Source organism: Apteryx mantelli, chromosome 22, assembly GCF_036417845.1.
Source record: "Apteryx mantelli isolate bAptMan1 chromosome 22, bAptMan1.hap1, whole genome shotgun sequence".
Taxonomy (NCBI): Eukaryota; Metazoa; Chordata; class Aves; order Apterygiformes; family Apterygidae; genus Apteryx; species Apteryx mantelli.
The window spans coordinates 9,883,694-9,899,793 of NC_089999.1; the positions used below are offsets into that span (position 1 = coordinate 9,883,694).

General features: G+C 48.1%; 1 protein-coding gene across 3 annotated transcripts in view; it reads right to left on the reverse strand.

Annotated features, from left to right (window-relative positions):
• The window catches only part of SSH2 (slingshot protein phosphatase 2), a 102,187-nt gene that overhangs the window by 36,287 nt on the left and 49,800 nt on the right, over nucleotides 1–16,100 (reverse strand). The window lies entirely within an intron of this gene.

Consider the following 16,100-nt stretch of genomic DNA (forward strand, 5'->3'; position numbering starts at 1 on the left):
ACAGCTGATATTTTAAACACATCTTCCAGTAGCTTTCTTAAAATGGCTGTGGCTCTTGGAAGAAGTGGGATTCTTTCTACACATTGCGATTAAGTCATCCTATTGCATAGTTCAAGGTTCCTGCTTTTCTCAGGATTGATGAGATAGTCATGCACGCTTTGAAGAAAGTCAGACCAATTTTACAGTAACAGGATGGTCGATGAACGTGATAAGAGAGGATGGGAGAGTCCCTGGCATTGTGTACCTCACCAGCTCAGTGCCTTGAAAAAGAAGTTGTTTTGCCCTCTTGACCGAACAAGAGACCAGGAACCTCTTAGTTCCTTTCTCTGCTTAAGCAAATACTAAAGCTGATTATTCCTTTTGCTGAAGGGCAAAAGAACAGGAAATTATAATAGAGAGAAAAAAGCCCCACCATATATCTGAACAAATTCTAAGTTACAGAAGGCAGGTAAGTGCCAGAATACACCATGTCATCCCCCCTTCACGGCTGCTTCCGCTCTGCAGAACAAGTAAAGGCTAACTGCTGCCTTCAGCCCCTAAACTGGGAACCCTTCTCAGTACCTACTTAGAGGCAGGCATATACTTAAGCACCGCAGAAGACAGGAGCGTTACAGAGCACTTAAATGTCACCATGAACCAGGAGTTGGCACGGCAGGAGCGTGTGGTCTTCTCGTTTCCTGATCTGAGGTTGACTGTTCTCCAATAGACTTTGCCTATTAAGTTTTTATATCTGTATGAATTACAAAAGCTTGTGTTAAAACTGGTTTTCCCCCTAACCTCAAGCACATTTCTGGGCACCTCTCCATTCTCCTGGTGGGCATATCAAAAATTTTCTTAATTCCAAATTCTCTGAGCTCCAGAAAAGCAGATGCACACCCAGAAAGAACTTTTTTTTTTTTTTAAAGCCTGTAGCACATCCCAGTGTTTAGACTGCACTGTCTGTCATAACCTCAGCACTCCTCCTCAGTGACAAAGTGTCTCCCAGGACTATTTTCTAAAATTATAGCAGATGTCAAACATTCAGTGGATGTTTTAACAAAACCAGAATTTCAAAAAAGGAAAAATCTCTCTTCCTAAATTAAAATGGATCAGAGATCTTTATCTGTGCTAAAAACAAACCCCAAACAAACAAAAAAAGCCACTGGGCACACACAGCACAGATGTTTCCCCATAGGATAGTCAGACCCCTCTCACGCCAAAAATTTTGACCGAGCCTCTCTAGATCTTGGCGACAAATACATCCTCTGAAAGTCCTCAAGCTCCACAGTTCCTTGGAGCTTGAGTACTACAGAAACACTGAGCTATCTTGAAGGCGCTGACTTCACAAGATCTTTCCCCCTCATTTAGTCAATATGCTTTCATTCAGCAGTGACCTTAGGTTTTGGAAAAGCACAGTTCTGTTTCTGCCTAGCATCCACCAGCAGGAGCGGGATAAGAAAGCAGGCTCTGTATTGCAGAGCCTCTTCAGGACACAAGAAAATAATGGTGAAAGAGTCAGAAGACATTTGCTCCCTTTCCTCTTCCCTCTACAACCTCACCACAGGGGCAAATGAATTTCAAGCTGCACCGGAGGAAAAACAACTCAGTAGTCACAGCCAGTTTTCATGTAGTTAATTCTACCAACAAAGCCACCAACTGATATCAGCAAACCCTTCAGCCTATGCCTGAGGCTTCCCCAGAAGGCTGAATTAGCAACTTATTTTTAGTAAATAAAGCAGCATGTGGCTAGGGGGCTGGGAGGTTAAAAATCTTCTCACTTCCATCACTTTTTCTTATCACCAGCTCCCTGCTGTTGGCCACCTGCCTGGAATGGAGACCTGCCGCAGAACTAAAGAGATTCCTATCAGGTCCATCCTCCCACTGGGCCACCTTCGCTAAGGCCACCAAGCACCTTGTTTTGGGACATTAACCCCAAGCAACAAGCTTGAATTGCTAAGGCTGGAACTGAAAGGGAATGTAGTTTCCGATATGAAGGGTCGCGACAGCTCAAGAATGTGGCAAAACAAATCATTCTTGTAGAGCAGGGAGGTCAAGCAGGCAGGACAAGACCTCATGCAAGGCAGGAACGAGTGCAGGAGATGGCCATCAGCACCGACAGGAAAAGAGTCAATAGGCAAGACAAGAGCACAAGAAGCAAACAGCAACCAGTGTATCTGGGTTACATGTGCACATCTTGACATGGCAGAGCTGACAGCTCAATGACTCCTAAACATAATTTGGGCTTTGAAATACTTTTTAAAATCTGGTTTGCCAGAGCCTACTGGTACTTCAACGCTCTCTGAAACTACTGCCTGGAAGCAGATAAGGTATTAAAAGACACTGAAAGCGGTGAAGGGAGGAGCTGAGTCCAGGAGAGCAGAAGAATCCAAGCAGCCAACTTGGCACAGACAGCAAAGCTGAGTTGTACTTTAGCCGCTCACCAGGCTTGTCATCAGTACTCTAAACTACACAGTGGTTTCTTCTGGAGAAGACTTATATGTGACATATCTAAGAAATAGTTATTAAAGCTCTAAGCAATGCTCAGCACTACAGCTGACAAAACATGAATGACAAACCCAGGTCTGTCCATACACGGAACCACTGAAACACAGAACAATCCCAGGCAGAAGCAAGATCAACTGCTGAGTTTGACACCCCGGTGACAGAGCACTCTCTGCTTTACTTTTCTTCATGGCATCACAGAAGAGTTAGAAAAACCCTGCCTCTTGTGTTCAAAAACTGACTCAGAAAGAAGTTCCAAGTTTGGCTGGTTTGCCGCTGAAGTAAGAAGCATCCTTAAGACCAGTAGCACATATGCTATTGTAATGCATTCCTCGGGGGAAGGGAACCAACACAAGTGAAGACCATGCGACCCCTACAGAAACTACAACTTGTACCAATTTTTCTCCCTGACTTAACAAGCAGAAAAGATTTTGTAACGATTGTACACAGCAACTTCATCAAAACCATTTAAAGCCTTCTGCGCAGAAAGTGCAGGCACTCCTCACAGCAGATCCAGTTTCTGGACAACAGTAACAGAGCACAGCGTACGCGACTTCCATGCGGCCCAGGGGCTGAGCTCCTCACGCACGAGGGAAACCCTGCATGAGGGTTATAGATGGCAAATCGATCATGAACGCCCCCCTGCACAACTCAGGTAATAAATCGCAAGCTCAAACACCAAACTGTTTTTAAGACACAAAAGAGAAAAATGCATTGATTTATGGACTACGGCTAAGTCAATAACATGAATCATCTGAAACTTGGCCACAGCCCGACCAATATGCTGTCTTCCACCTATTTCGCTGCTGAGCAGGCTAGCTGTGCTTTCAGAGCTGAAGTATGCCACCATCCAAGAGGCGGATGAATCTGCACCATCCACAGCTTTTCTGCCCCACAAAAGGGAACCTTGCTGTCCTTTGCAGATATTATTTCATAAAGAAAGGAGAAAATACCTTTTGAAAGCACAGCAAGGAAGGCAAAGAGGCACCTGAACAGCTTCTGGCAACATCTTATCCTAACAAATGCTCAATTAAGTTATTGTGAGCCTGAGGATGACTTTCCAGCCAGCTCTACTTACTCATCAGAGCAGCTTCTTACAGCAGGCTCTGTCCTGTCCAGCCCAGCCCAGCCCTTAGTCAGGCACTGGCCAAGGAGCACAAGTGACAGAGGATGGCCCCATCCCTCTGAAACGATCAGCGGGAGACGGGAGAAGTCCACCGCACGCCATCTCCCGCGCTGCCGCGGCTGGGGAACATGCCGAAATGGGGCAGCAAACCTAGCAGTGTCACCTCCCCGCCAGGTGTGCCCAAAACACCCGCTGGCAGCAAGCACAGCCACTGGAAGGGCGTCACTGTTTTGACGCAGCATCCCGTCAGCGAGCTACTGCCGGGCCCCGGGAGGCCGCTGTGGATTCCCGGGCCAAGCTGGGCGCTCGCTGCCGCGGCCCGTGATGACGGCATCACGCAGCAACCGTGGCGGCTTCTACGCTGCTGAGCAAAGGGGGCTTTTCCTAAAGGGCACCGGTTGGGGGACACCAGCAGCCGGGCACAAGCGCCGCGAGCCCAGGAACCGCCTGCCTGGCGGAACTGCTCGCCGCGGCAAGAGCTTCTGACCTGCCCGCAGGACGTGCCCCTTCCCCGCCAGCAGCCAGCTGGGCCGAAAGCAAACACAGAAAAGCAGAAACACTGCCCGAAAGCAGGCCGGCTCGTCTGACAGTAAGAAATGACACAGGTTAACCCCGATGTTGCCTAACTGGCATCGCTCAGCAGCCCAGGGCCTGAGAACGGGAAGTGTAAACGCAGACATCTGCGGCACAGCGCTCCGGATTTCAGCTGGGACCCCATCTTCCCGCGCGCCGTGCGCGTGTGCGGCGAACGGCACCCCCGGCTGAAGGGCGAGCAGCTAAGCAGGCGCCGGAAGGGGAACAGAGCCACCCAAGGAGAAGGATGTCTACTAGGAACCGAAAAAGTCTTGTGTGCCCAGTTTCTTTCCCTCGGTTTTAGGCCAGGGCCAGGTCGCTCCCTCAAGAGCCTCCCTATGCTTTGCTCTAATATTTGAAGCTGGAGCATGCCGCAGGGGGGAAGAGTGCGTATGTATTTATAATGAGATTAATATCTCCTCTGCATTTCACATCTTATCTATTGCCAGCTCAGTTATATCAGGCTCCTTTAATCCGTAGGTTAAAGGACACAAAACCAAGACGGAGACCAAAAACCAGAGGCAGTCAGGAGTGGCGTAGCTGGCATCAACAGTCAGCTCTTCCCGAGGCTGCGGAGCCAGGAGGGGAGGGAGGGCAGCCGGGGACACGGTCGTGCGCCAGGACTCACCCTGGAAGAGCAGCAATTCCAGCTTCAGCTACACGTGGCCAAGCAGGAATGGAAAATGTTACAGATCTACAGGCCCAACAGCCTCTTATTTTTCTCAGCATCTCAAGCCATTTCCCTCCCCATTTCTCCCTTCTGCTCCCCTGCCCAAACCAACCGTTCCCCTCCCTCTATGGCAAGGGATGGGACATGGCTGCACACCTGCACGGGAATGGCAAGGAGCCATTTGGAAAAAGAAGAGGTACAAAAAAAGTCCTGGTTAATAAAGCATCGGGCCCCCAGGCAGGGAGCAGCAGATGCCAGAAGTGCAGCGTGAGTAAGTGCAGTCTGGTAGCCAAGGGCTGTTCTCCACCAAACCACTGGGCACAGCAACACATACCTCCAGCAGACTCCCCCGAAGAAGTGCCCATCACCTGCAGCGGGGCGCTCAGATGAGACAAAACACTTTGCTTCAGTTTCTGTGCGTCCCTCCTCCGCCACCTGGCCAGGATGCAAGTCTAAACGGCACAAACCAGGAGCTGATCCGCCCCACTGCTCCGATGGCAGCATGGAGATCAACCCACTGATCAACCCAGGACCTCCGGCAAAGCTGACTCTACTACACAAACTCTTCCCAAGCCAGGATTTTAATGAGAAAACTATCCTTTCCTGTGCTCTGCCCCCCTCCAAGCCCTAAGAAACGAGAGGAGCAGTAACGGATACGGATGCTTTGGGAACCATTCCACAAGAGGAGAGTCTAAAACATCATTTTGCTCCTCAGATGTTCAACAGGCAGCAATTAACTATCCCTTTTTCAGTTTACACTGCAGCTTGTTTTTCAATAAACATCCTCCTTCCCTCTCTCCCTTGCCTGCTTTTTAAGGCACCTGGTTTTAATTACTGCTTATGATAAGATTATTAGTGAATTATATAAAGGAGAGCAATATTTGGCTTCCTGTTTAAGCCTTTGCTCCTAAGTGGATGATGCTGGCACCTGGTTCTCTTCACACATAGGCCAGGTAAACAGGTTCACAGGCTGCATAAAGCAAAGTTATACCAGTTATTACCACTCGCTAATTTAATAAATAAATAAATAAACAAACAGGGAAATGGAAGAGGCGAGGAGAACTCAGGAGCGCCCTGCACTGACATTTGTATTAGCAGGGTCAGCTGGCAGCACACCCAGACAAGCCTAGGCCTCTCTGATATCAAAAATAGAAACCAGCCCAGTGCAGAACAAAACAAGGGCCACGACTTACTGAAATGGGTTCGGTAACAAGGTCAACAGGGGTGAGAAATTCAGGGCAAGGAGAGAAAGGGGAAGTGGTTCTCCAGCAAAGGCAGTCACTTGCCACTCAGCACTTTTGCAACTCAAGAAACTGCACAAGGGGAAAAACAAACAAAGCGTGGGAACCCGCTTCAGCGCAGGTGTTTGACGCAAACTGCATTTTTAGCAACATCTGCATTTGTGTCTTTTTTTTTTTTTTTTTTTTTTTTAAAAGGAGCTGTCTACAGGCACTTCCTCTGCTCCAAGGTGGAGCTCCCTGGAACGATAACTCAGCTGCAATTACACAGACTGGCAAGATCACAGAAAGATCTGCAACGCTGAGTATAACTTATTTGTACTGACTTACCTACTGATCCCTTCTCATCTTAGCCAAATCTTCTTCTCCCTTGCTTTGGTCTCTAATACGGACATCTGCAGAAGTTGAGCTGAGACAACAAGAGCAGCTTATCATTTAGTCAGCACATGCTCAAATGGGAGGATGACGGGTGTGAATCTGAACTCTAAAAAGCCCCGCACATTAGGTGGGAGAGAAATATCGCTCGTGCTACACGGGTAATCCAGATCTGCACAACTGCTGCGTGAGCGGCGGCATCCCTCGGAGCCGGTACAGAAGACCACCGCTCTGGGCTACGAGACTGGGCCCTGCCGGAGCTGCCTTGCTGCCAGTGAGGGGAGCAGCGGCGGCAGCTGCTCCCAGGCAAAGCTTTCGGCCCACGCAGCTGCAGCGGCTCTCTGCGCAGTGCCGTGGCCGCCTGCGGCGTTCCTGCACCTCTTGGTGCCTGCGCCCCACGCTGCGGCAGCAGGGCCACCTCCGCTCTCCCATCAAATGCACTCCCCCATCAGCAGCGCTGGAATTAACTCGTTACAGACACACAAGACTTTTTCTTTTTTTTTTTTTTTAAGCTGGACTCCAGAAGAAGTAGCTGAAGTCATTTTATAATTTCAGCTGCTGCTGCGGATGTCACGGCCTGCGTGGGCTTCCCGTTACCCTCAAGTGCCCCCGGCCTACGGATGAACCAGCCCAATAACGTATAAGACCCTAACCCATCGGCAATGCAGACAGGCCCCTCGCACAGGCATCGGGCAGGCTCGGCGCTGCCTTCCCGCCCCGTCCACGTGCCGATGGCGACACCGGCAGCTCTGCGTTACGTTTCAGGGGACTCTGTCACCGCGCGTGTGCTCAGCACCAGAGTCGTACAGTGACACACACAGCCGCGGCCGTGTCGTCCCACTGTCGGGTCCGTCTGCATCGCTTCCTGCCAGCGCCCGGCGACGTCAGCGAAGCGGCGGAGGAAGGGACAAACTTCCTTGTTCTGGGACTCGCTCTGTCCCCGCCGCTGCCCGGGCGCTCGCTCAGAGCAGCACCCACCTCCAACGAAAGACCGTGCTCACGGGAACGCCTTGCGCGGCAGAGGGTGTCATGGACCTTCAGGCAACACATTCTTTCAAGGAACAGATATTTGGGCAGATTATACAACTCGCAGCGAAGACCGGAGGCAGGTCACAGGGCAGACACAAGCTCCCGAACAGTGAAACGCACTGATTTCACACACAGCACACGCAACTACAAACTTTATTCACTTTCCACCTTGTTATATAACACTAAGGAAGCCCCAAATGGCCAAAAATTTTGCGACTGTTGGTCAGTCACCGAGCCAGCTTTATAGAGCCCAAGTGGGGAGAAAGCAAAATATTACCAAAAAGCAACAGAAAAACAAGCTGTGCAAACAAAGCTCTAAAGTGCTCTGGAATCCAGCACTGAAGAGAGATGCACAAAATCATTTCTTCTGCAGCCCAAGCACCACAGCTCACAGACTGGAAATGGGGCAGTTCATACAATTCGAGTACTTATTAAGAAATCTGGGCACTCAGTGTTTACAGAAGAAATTTGATTCAGTGCATTTTTTTAAGCAAGAGATCCAGAGCGGAAGTGAGGCTGTGAAGGGAATTTGTTTTACATGATAGTCCCTGAAGGCTTTCAGGTCTCCGAGTCAAGACATTCCCAGATTAAAGCCCTACAGGACATTCTTCTGGTGCTATATACTGTTTAAACATCTATGGACGCTAATTCATACCAGCAGGCTCGTGGAGCAGGACGCTTACACTCAAGGGAACGCTCCTCTGAGTTTTGCCGCCACATGTGCAGCGCTCCGAACGGCTCATTCCATCCAAAAGCGGCCAACTTCTGCGGTAGGAGCAAAATGCTTTCAGAAATATATTCTTAAAGAATACTTTTATCAACATGAGAAAACTTCATGTGGAAAATCTATCGCATCAAGGATCAAAGAAAAAAAAAAAAGCATTTCTATTAGTTAACTTTATAAAGAGCAACCCTCTGTTTGACATGGCCCCATCTTTTGCCTCTCAGAACTAGCAGAGGCCAGGTTGACCATCTTTAAACCATACGGTCACCTCCTCTGTTGCCAGAGTTTGCAGCATCGCTTCCATACACAGCACCTCTCTTTCCAAACCAGAGCCAAGAGCTGACACATCCCCAGGCAGCTGGTTAACAAGCACCAAGCAGGAAAGGTCTCTCCCACTGCATCTAAACACATCTAACACAGGATATTTTACAACTGGTTTTCACTCAGGTCTCTCTGCACATGCAGTTGCATGACTCAGAGCTGCACAGACCTGACCATGTTTGGCCTGACCAGCAAGCACCCTGCCACGCTCAACAGAAAGGACCCCATGGCTTTAAGTATTACTGTAACAGAAGTCAAACAAGACATGCTGAGGTCAACATACTGTCCCTCCCCATATCAGCTGAGTCCAGGGGCATCTATATTTAGACAAAGTATGCCCAGCACTTCCAAGATGGAAAGAGACCACTGACTTGCCTGAATCACCGCCAGGGCTGGCAGTCTCGCCCACGGAGGTGAGGAGCTCAGCAGGAGCTTGCAAGGACCTTGGTACCTTCCCAAGGCAGAGCATCCTGTGCATCCCAATACCACCACATGCCATTCCCAATACCATCCCCAATAGTCCCCAATCCTGCTGGGCACAAATCCAACCTCGTAGACTTGGAAACAGCCACAGCTCTGGCACAGGCAGGTTGAGCAGGCATCCCCAGGCCCCAGGCAGCACCACCAAGAACTGCAAGGCACCAGCAAAGTCCCCAGTGTGAACTCTGGGTGCGGGAAAGGATAGGATGAGAAATTAGCTGTGGGTTTGGGGAAGTTTTGGAGCTAAGGTAGAAGCTTGCAGAAGCCCTGTCTGTGGCCACTACAGACTCAGAGTGGCTAGTTCAGTCTCTGCGCTGTCCTTGCCATCTTCTCAGAGAAGGGTACAGACAAGAACTCCACCTGTGCTAACGAGAGGCCAGGAGGCTTACAGCCCTGCCGCCGCGAGGGCTGGGAGGACACTGCTCAGAGTGACAGCTACTCAGAGGGTCCCTTGCTGCTGCTGTGGGTTATGTATGGCAGAGGGAACCAGCACAGCCAGACTGGGGGCTGTAACCGCTGCGATGCTGGGAGCAGGGGACAGGATGGAGGAACGATGTTGTGGAAGCAAGCCTGGCTCTAATCACAGCCTCGCTGCCTATACTTAGTAAATACATTAATGGAGCCCTGTAAATAGAACACCAAAACAAGGATCAGTCTGTCTCTGCACAAAGGAATCAATGCTGAATAATAAGCCTTTCCTCTGCGCTAAAGAGAAGCAGATGCTTGTTTACCAAAAGCATCAAAAAACATCAAGAGGCTGTTGCATTTGATTCGTAAAATAGAAGGAAGCTATTTGCTCAGTATTTTAACTTCTGCAGTACTCAGCACTTTTAATTTTCCTCATACTAGCGCTGCATTCTCCGCATGCATGAGGGCTATTCGATCCCTACATGACAGGCTCCAGCAGGAACACAAAACTTACCATCCCTTTAGATTAGCAAAGGGGACAGTTATTGATAGCCAGCAGTGTGAGATAGCTCACGAAAGGTTTCAGAGAACAGCTGCTTGCCAGCTTTCTTTCAATAGCTTTTGATTTGAAATTGGAAGTCACACAGAGCTTTACATGTTGGGCTGATACGACCTGTAGCCGGGCTGCCCATCTCTTCACCTCCTAGGCTGACCCAGGAGGTACTCCCGGCTTTGCAAACGTGCAAGCAACTTCATTTTATGGAAGAGCAGAGCCACCATGAAGGGAAACAAACTTTAACATGGCTCTAAGCAATACCTTGAAGTTTGAATTCATTAGCAGAGGCAAAACATCAAAGACAAAGGATCAGAACATTTTATAGTTGAAACGGTTTCATGGATTCTGTGTCTTTCCTTCAATCCAAGGCAACACCAAGTTTAATACAAATGTACATACTCTATTTAAAGCTGCAAACGGAAGAAGAAGAAATAGAGCATCACTTTGGGTTAAAGTGATCCAACGTTTCTGTGGTGAATACTTTGGATTGGGTTAATTTAATCTTTAAAACCAATATCCCCTTCCGCAGATAGGTGACACGTTGCCTTGTCTCATGACGCTCAGAGCCGGAGCCCTCCGTGGTGCAGCACAGCCGCCCCGGCAGAACTCGCGGCTGCGCCAATAACGAAGCGCACTCCAGCACTTTGCTGGCGTAAGTGACAATCAGTCTTCAGAGACATCAGGAAAAGCTCTCCAAATCAGATCATGAGATATAATTATGATGTACTTCAAAATGCAGACTCAGCATCGCCCTCCAATCCGACTCTTCCCCCCACCGATACAGCAAGCTCTTCCTGGAGACGACTGACTTTCCTTTTCTTTTGGCTCCCTGAATAGGGATCAGCTTACCAGGAGTCCTTTATTCCTGAAATAATTTCCATTAATCACTCACTGCATACCATTTTAAGCAGAAGCTGACAGACTGTGGGGTGTCTAACATCACTGCTGTATTTCAGAGCTTCAGTGGAGGCTGCTCCTGAAACGAAGGGCAGGCCAGGAGGCAAGAGGGGCTGGGAGATCTCCAAGTAACAGATGAGTGAACTACCGCAAGCTCCTAAGCTTTGCAGCCTTTTATATATATAGATACTTGGGAATTTTAAATAAAAGCAGTAGCACTTGAACCACTCGTGCTTCATGACATCTGCCCACAAAAAAGTGAATAAAGGGAAACACAGCAACATGGATCATTTTTAAGCAACACTCTGTAGTGCTGCATTTGCGATTCCTCAGTACACCTGCAAGTTAACGTACGCTTTTGGTACCTTAACGTGCCTCTCGGCTAAAGGAGATGTCAGCACTTAACTTACGAATGCATTTTAGGGAGTTTCTAACTCAAAAAAAGGCCCCGCAAAGTTTAGCTGACTAGGTCTCAGATAGGAAACACTCAAAGTTTTATTTTACAAGAGTGCTTGAACTCCAAAAAGAGTAGAGATTCCAGATGTGTTTATCCCCGCGAAATTCAGGTGCTAAATTTTATCAGAATTAGCACTTCAGGCAGTTTGGCAGCCAATTTTCAGCGGTTTTTAGCTCAGGTCTTCATATTTCCTAAAACCACACAAACCCATTTAAAAACCACACATTGAAAGCGGAGAGAGCACTGGAATACTAACCATTGCCGCGTACCAGACCCAGAGAAGTCTCCAGCAGGGACACGGTGTGCTTTAGGAAAAAGGCTCTTAAATAGGTTAAAAAAAAAAAAAAAGGCTCTTAAATAGGTATTTGCTTAATTTGAAGCTAGAGACTCTCATGAAACAGTGTGTGATGTACTAGGAGAAACGAAGGACATGGCATCATCGCAACTGTGTCAAGGTTTTGCACGGGTTTGTGCTGGGAACTTCGTGACAGCCCGCCCTCTCGTCCCCATTCCTCGCCGAAGAGCCACCGCTCTCTGAAGCGCGGTCTCCCGGGCTTGCTTTGCAGCCCTGACATTTAGAGGGACCGTTAGCAACAGGGAGCAGCGCGCTCGCGGGCACACGCTGCACATGTCATTACGTAACCCCGGGATGGATGTTTATTCCGTACTCTCGCCCCTGCTTGTTAACAAGGCACATCAATACCCCTCGCTTTGCTTTCTCACAGCTTTCCCACCAGAGTAAAACAATAGGAGGGCTAGAAATGGTGCTGACAAATTATTTGTTTTTATTTAGACTAACTGGCTTTCAGTCTTTGAGGGACACAGAAGAATGCAGCTGTTCTGCTTTCCGTTTTTGGATTTCTCCACCTCTTTTTCAAAGCAAAAAAAGGAAAAACAAAAACAAAAGCAAAAAAGGCCAATGACATTCTCTTCATAGACCACCACACTCAGGCTTAAAAAACAAACAAACCCTGCAACACTGGGCTCATTTGAATCCAGCATCCAGTTCAAGAAACCCAGCAAAAAACCTAATTTTTAGAGGACAGAGGTGAAATAATCCCTATCTGTAACTTTGTGCAAATGAATTTTCCCCTCATCAAGGTCATTTTTCACTTGCTAATCAAAAGAACCTCCTCCAGTCCCATCCGCCCTTGGGAGTCTCCCATCAGTCCTGAGACGCCAGCAAGGTGCTTAGCCTGATGCCGCCCGTGTCGACCCACCAGCAGGCAAGGCCCCCGGTCCCCACAAGCTAACCATGGTCCAGCCAAAATCCTGGCAGCAACACACTCCCAAGCAACCTGTTGTCACTTGTAAGAACTGTGAGAGTTTGCAAGGCGACAAGAGGCTCAGACAAGCCAATCTGGTCTCTTCACCCTGGAGAACAAAGAAAGGAGGAAAGAGAGGAAATATAGACAAGTTCATCGTACATGATAACAGAGCGATTTCTAAATAAGGGGTGTTGCAACGTGGAGCAGATGGACGGCTCCTCAGCCACCTGCACTCCAACGTGCAGGCAGTAATTCCACGCTCAAACCATCTCAGCGGTCCTCTGCAAGTGCAGGAGCGCCCACCTGCCCGTGGGGCACCAGGGCACGCTGGGACCGTGCGGGACCACAGGAGGAACTTACTCCGGGACCACAGGAGGAACTTACTCCGATTTGTCCCTGTGACTCCGCAGGAGCCGCACTGCAAAATTCACACGCAATTAATCTCCACCTTTCCAATAAAAAGCCTGAAATTTAGCAGTGTGTAAACAAAACCCAAGAACGAGGAGCTATGGAGGAGATTAAAGACACAAGAAAGAACACGCTGATGGGACAATATAGACCTCATTAAGCCATTGTGGGAAGCGTGTGAACAAACAAGGACTTCACCACCAAGTGACAAAGATCATTTGTTTAAAAGAAAGGACTAACTAGGTTATGGTTCCGCAGTCCATGGATTTGCCCTATTTGTAACAAAGGTGTTTTGAGAAAAAGCACATTTCTTAAATGGCTTATTATAAATAAACCAGAAGTCCACAAACGGTTGAATACAATGCTGCTGGGGGCCAGATAACTATGGGATAAACAGGAAAATGCACTGAACGACAGGCCTGTGGCCTTAATACACCTAAAAATGCCCAAATTTGAAAAGCTGCCAATACCAAGAAGTGCAGCCCCTACACTGAGATCACACAGGCTCAGTTCATCACCTCTAGCCTTAGAGAAACCCTAGGGCACAGCTTAATTTTGTAGTTCACCCATACGGGTTTTGCTTTTCCCCAACTTCCCTCAGCTGCAGGTTGCTTGATGTCCTGGAGCCAGGAGGCTTCTCCTCTCCATCACAAAACATGCTGCTAATCCTACACACCATAGCAATAGGTGCCTGCAGAACAACTACTTCCAGTCTCCAGTCACTTTCCAAGTTGCTGCATCAAAGCTACGACACATGCATACGCAAAGCAAAGAGTTGCCTTTTGACTACTTCAGCAAAAGCACAAATATTCAAAATTAAGGCTAGCAACGCATTTTACCCCACGTGTCCGTGAAAGAGAGTCTTCAGCTAGCAGCTACAGAACAGCCCAGTTGGAAACTCAAGTTCCAGATTTGCTCTGTACACATTACATCCATTACACTGTGGAAAAAATATTTGCTGAACTAGTTTTAAGCCCATACAGGCCAATAATTTAAATGCCGTTTGCCAGACTGATGCAGAGGAGACAGCAACTCTTCAGAGCCTATCGCAGAGTAGGATACAGAATTTTAAACTCTCTCTGACCCCACAAACACTAGTTAGAAACAATATGTTCAGAAAGTTAGCCTGAAGTTTGTTTAAAAAACGCCCAGGTAGTATTTTAGCCAGAGGCTGCCTGATAAAGATACACAGAAGCACAGTCCCGCAAAAAAATCCCAGACAGCCAAACTATTCACTGGCCCAAAGGCTCCTTTTCTGCTGATCATCTCCTTCCCTCCAGTCCTTCGGCTCCGTAGCCCTTACAGAAGCCCCAGCATTTCCAGAGACAGGAACATCTGCAGAAGAGTCCCGGAGGCAACCTGTATCATTTGCAACCCTTTAAAACACGAACTCGGCAGCCCGGCGGTGTGGGCTCCCGAACTAAAACACACTGCTCAGCAACCAGGGGGAGGGTTCTCCTTGAAACACTAGTTTGCTGCTCAAGTTCTGATTTTATATCCGATAAGCATCTCTGTCCCTCTTCCAACCCCCCACCAGGAAGGATCAGTGAGACAAATACTCATAGCTTCCTGGGGAATAAAAGGAAAAGCCAAACAGGAAAAGTAGTTATGAACAATACAGCCCTGGTCCAGTTAATGATCAACTTTGCAGCACACAAGCATGCTACTTTTTCTCCCAGTTGCCACAGCTTATTTGCATGGCGTTTTTAATAATTGGTTGGTAGTAAGAAGCCTTTTACGCACTGCATTTGTGTTATCGGAATCAGTGAAGAAATAAGGAAGATAAGAAAAAACCACAACTCCACTCAGTCAACAGGAAGCCGGGTCTGCCACGCCGTGCGTGGAGCTCGGCTGCACGACGGCGGCCAGGAAGGCTACGGGGTCAGGCTCGCTGCCGCGCCGGGCAGCGCTGCCTGACGGCCCATTCGCGTTGCGCCCTCGACGGACTGCGAGACCCTTCCGCAGCCGCCCGAACCCCGGCATACCGCACACGCTCCCTGGAAGACACCACTGCTGTAGTCCCCACCAATCCTGCAAGCTTCTGCAGCAGAAAAAGAGCTAATCAACCTATTGCCGTATTTCAAGCACTTCAAACTGGAACAGCCCTTAGTCATAAAACAGATTCGGCTGCAGTTGAAAGGGGTAACTGGAACCACTCTGCTCATCTTCCCATCTTTTAAACGGCCGTTTCCAAGCATCTCCTCCTCAAGTCGTAAACGTCATCGAGGCTCAACACAATGGTAAAATACTTGGAGCGGTACAATACTTGTGATGGTACAGAGGCAATTAAAGATTTCCAATAACACACTGCTTGGAGGATCGCAGTCTAATCGCTGAATGGTCAAGGTTTTTCAGCAGCAGGCGCACTGTGAGCAGATAAAAAGCTTGCCAGATTTCCCATACAAGGAATAAATAAGTAAACAGCTCTCCGAACAATGACAACGCACCTACCTAAGTTCCTGACTTGGCACATGGAATAACTTAAAATTAGACTGCCATGAAATTTTCTAGCATAAAGGCCACGGCCACATGGCCTAGAAGACATTAAATAATAGGGGGAACAAAGGCCGAAACGTAGACTGGGCCTGAAGACACGCTGCGGGAAGGAGGTGTCAGTACACTGAGTCTGAATTAACCGGTGATGCAATTTAGTGTACTGTTTGTGCTTACCTGCACGGTCTGTAACTTCCTCTTACACTGTAAAATGGTGTTTCTTCACACCATAATGAAGAAGGGTTGTCCCTTACAAGAAAGTTGCTTATGTGAGAGCGCAAGAGGCTGCAAGGCTCACTCTGCACGAACATTTTGTGCCTATCTTTAACCCTTTGCTGAAAATAACTCTGCTTAAATCATAGGTTTTACTTCTGTCTTTTTTTAAAGAATTCCAAGACACATCCATGACACCCTAAAGAAACTATCAATTCCATCTGCTTCTTTTTTCTCCAAAGTTCAAAATTCATATTATAAAAGCCATCAGTTAACATTTTATAATAGGAAACAGAGTGGTATGAAGCAAGTAAGAGAACCACGGAAAGTAGCAAGCATATTCATATTTTTAGATCCATTTGGCTCCAAAAGTATTGGAGAAT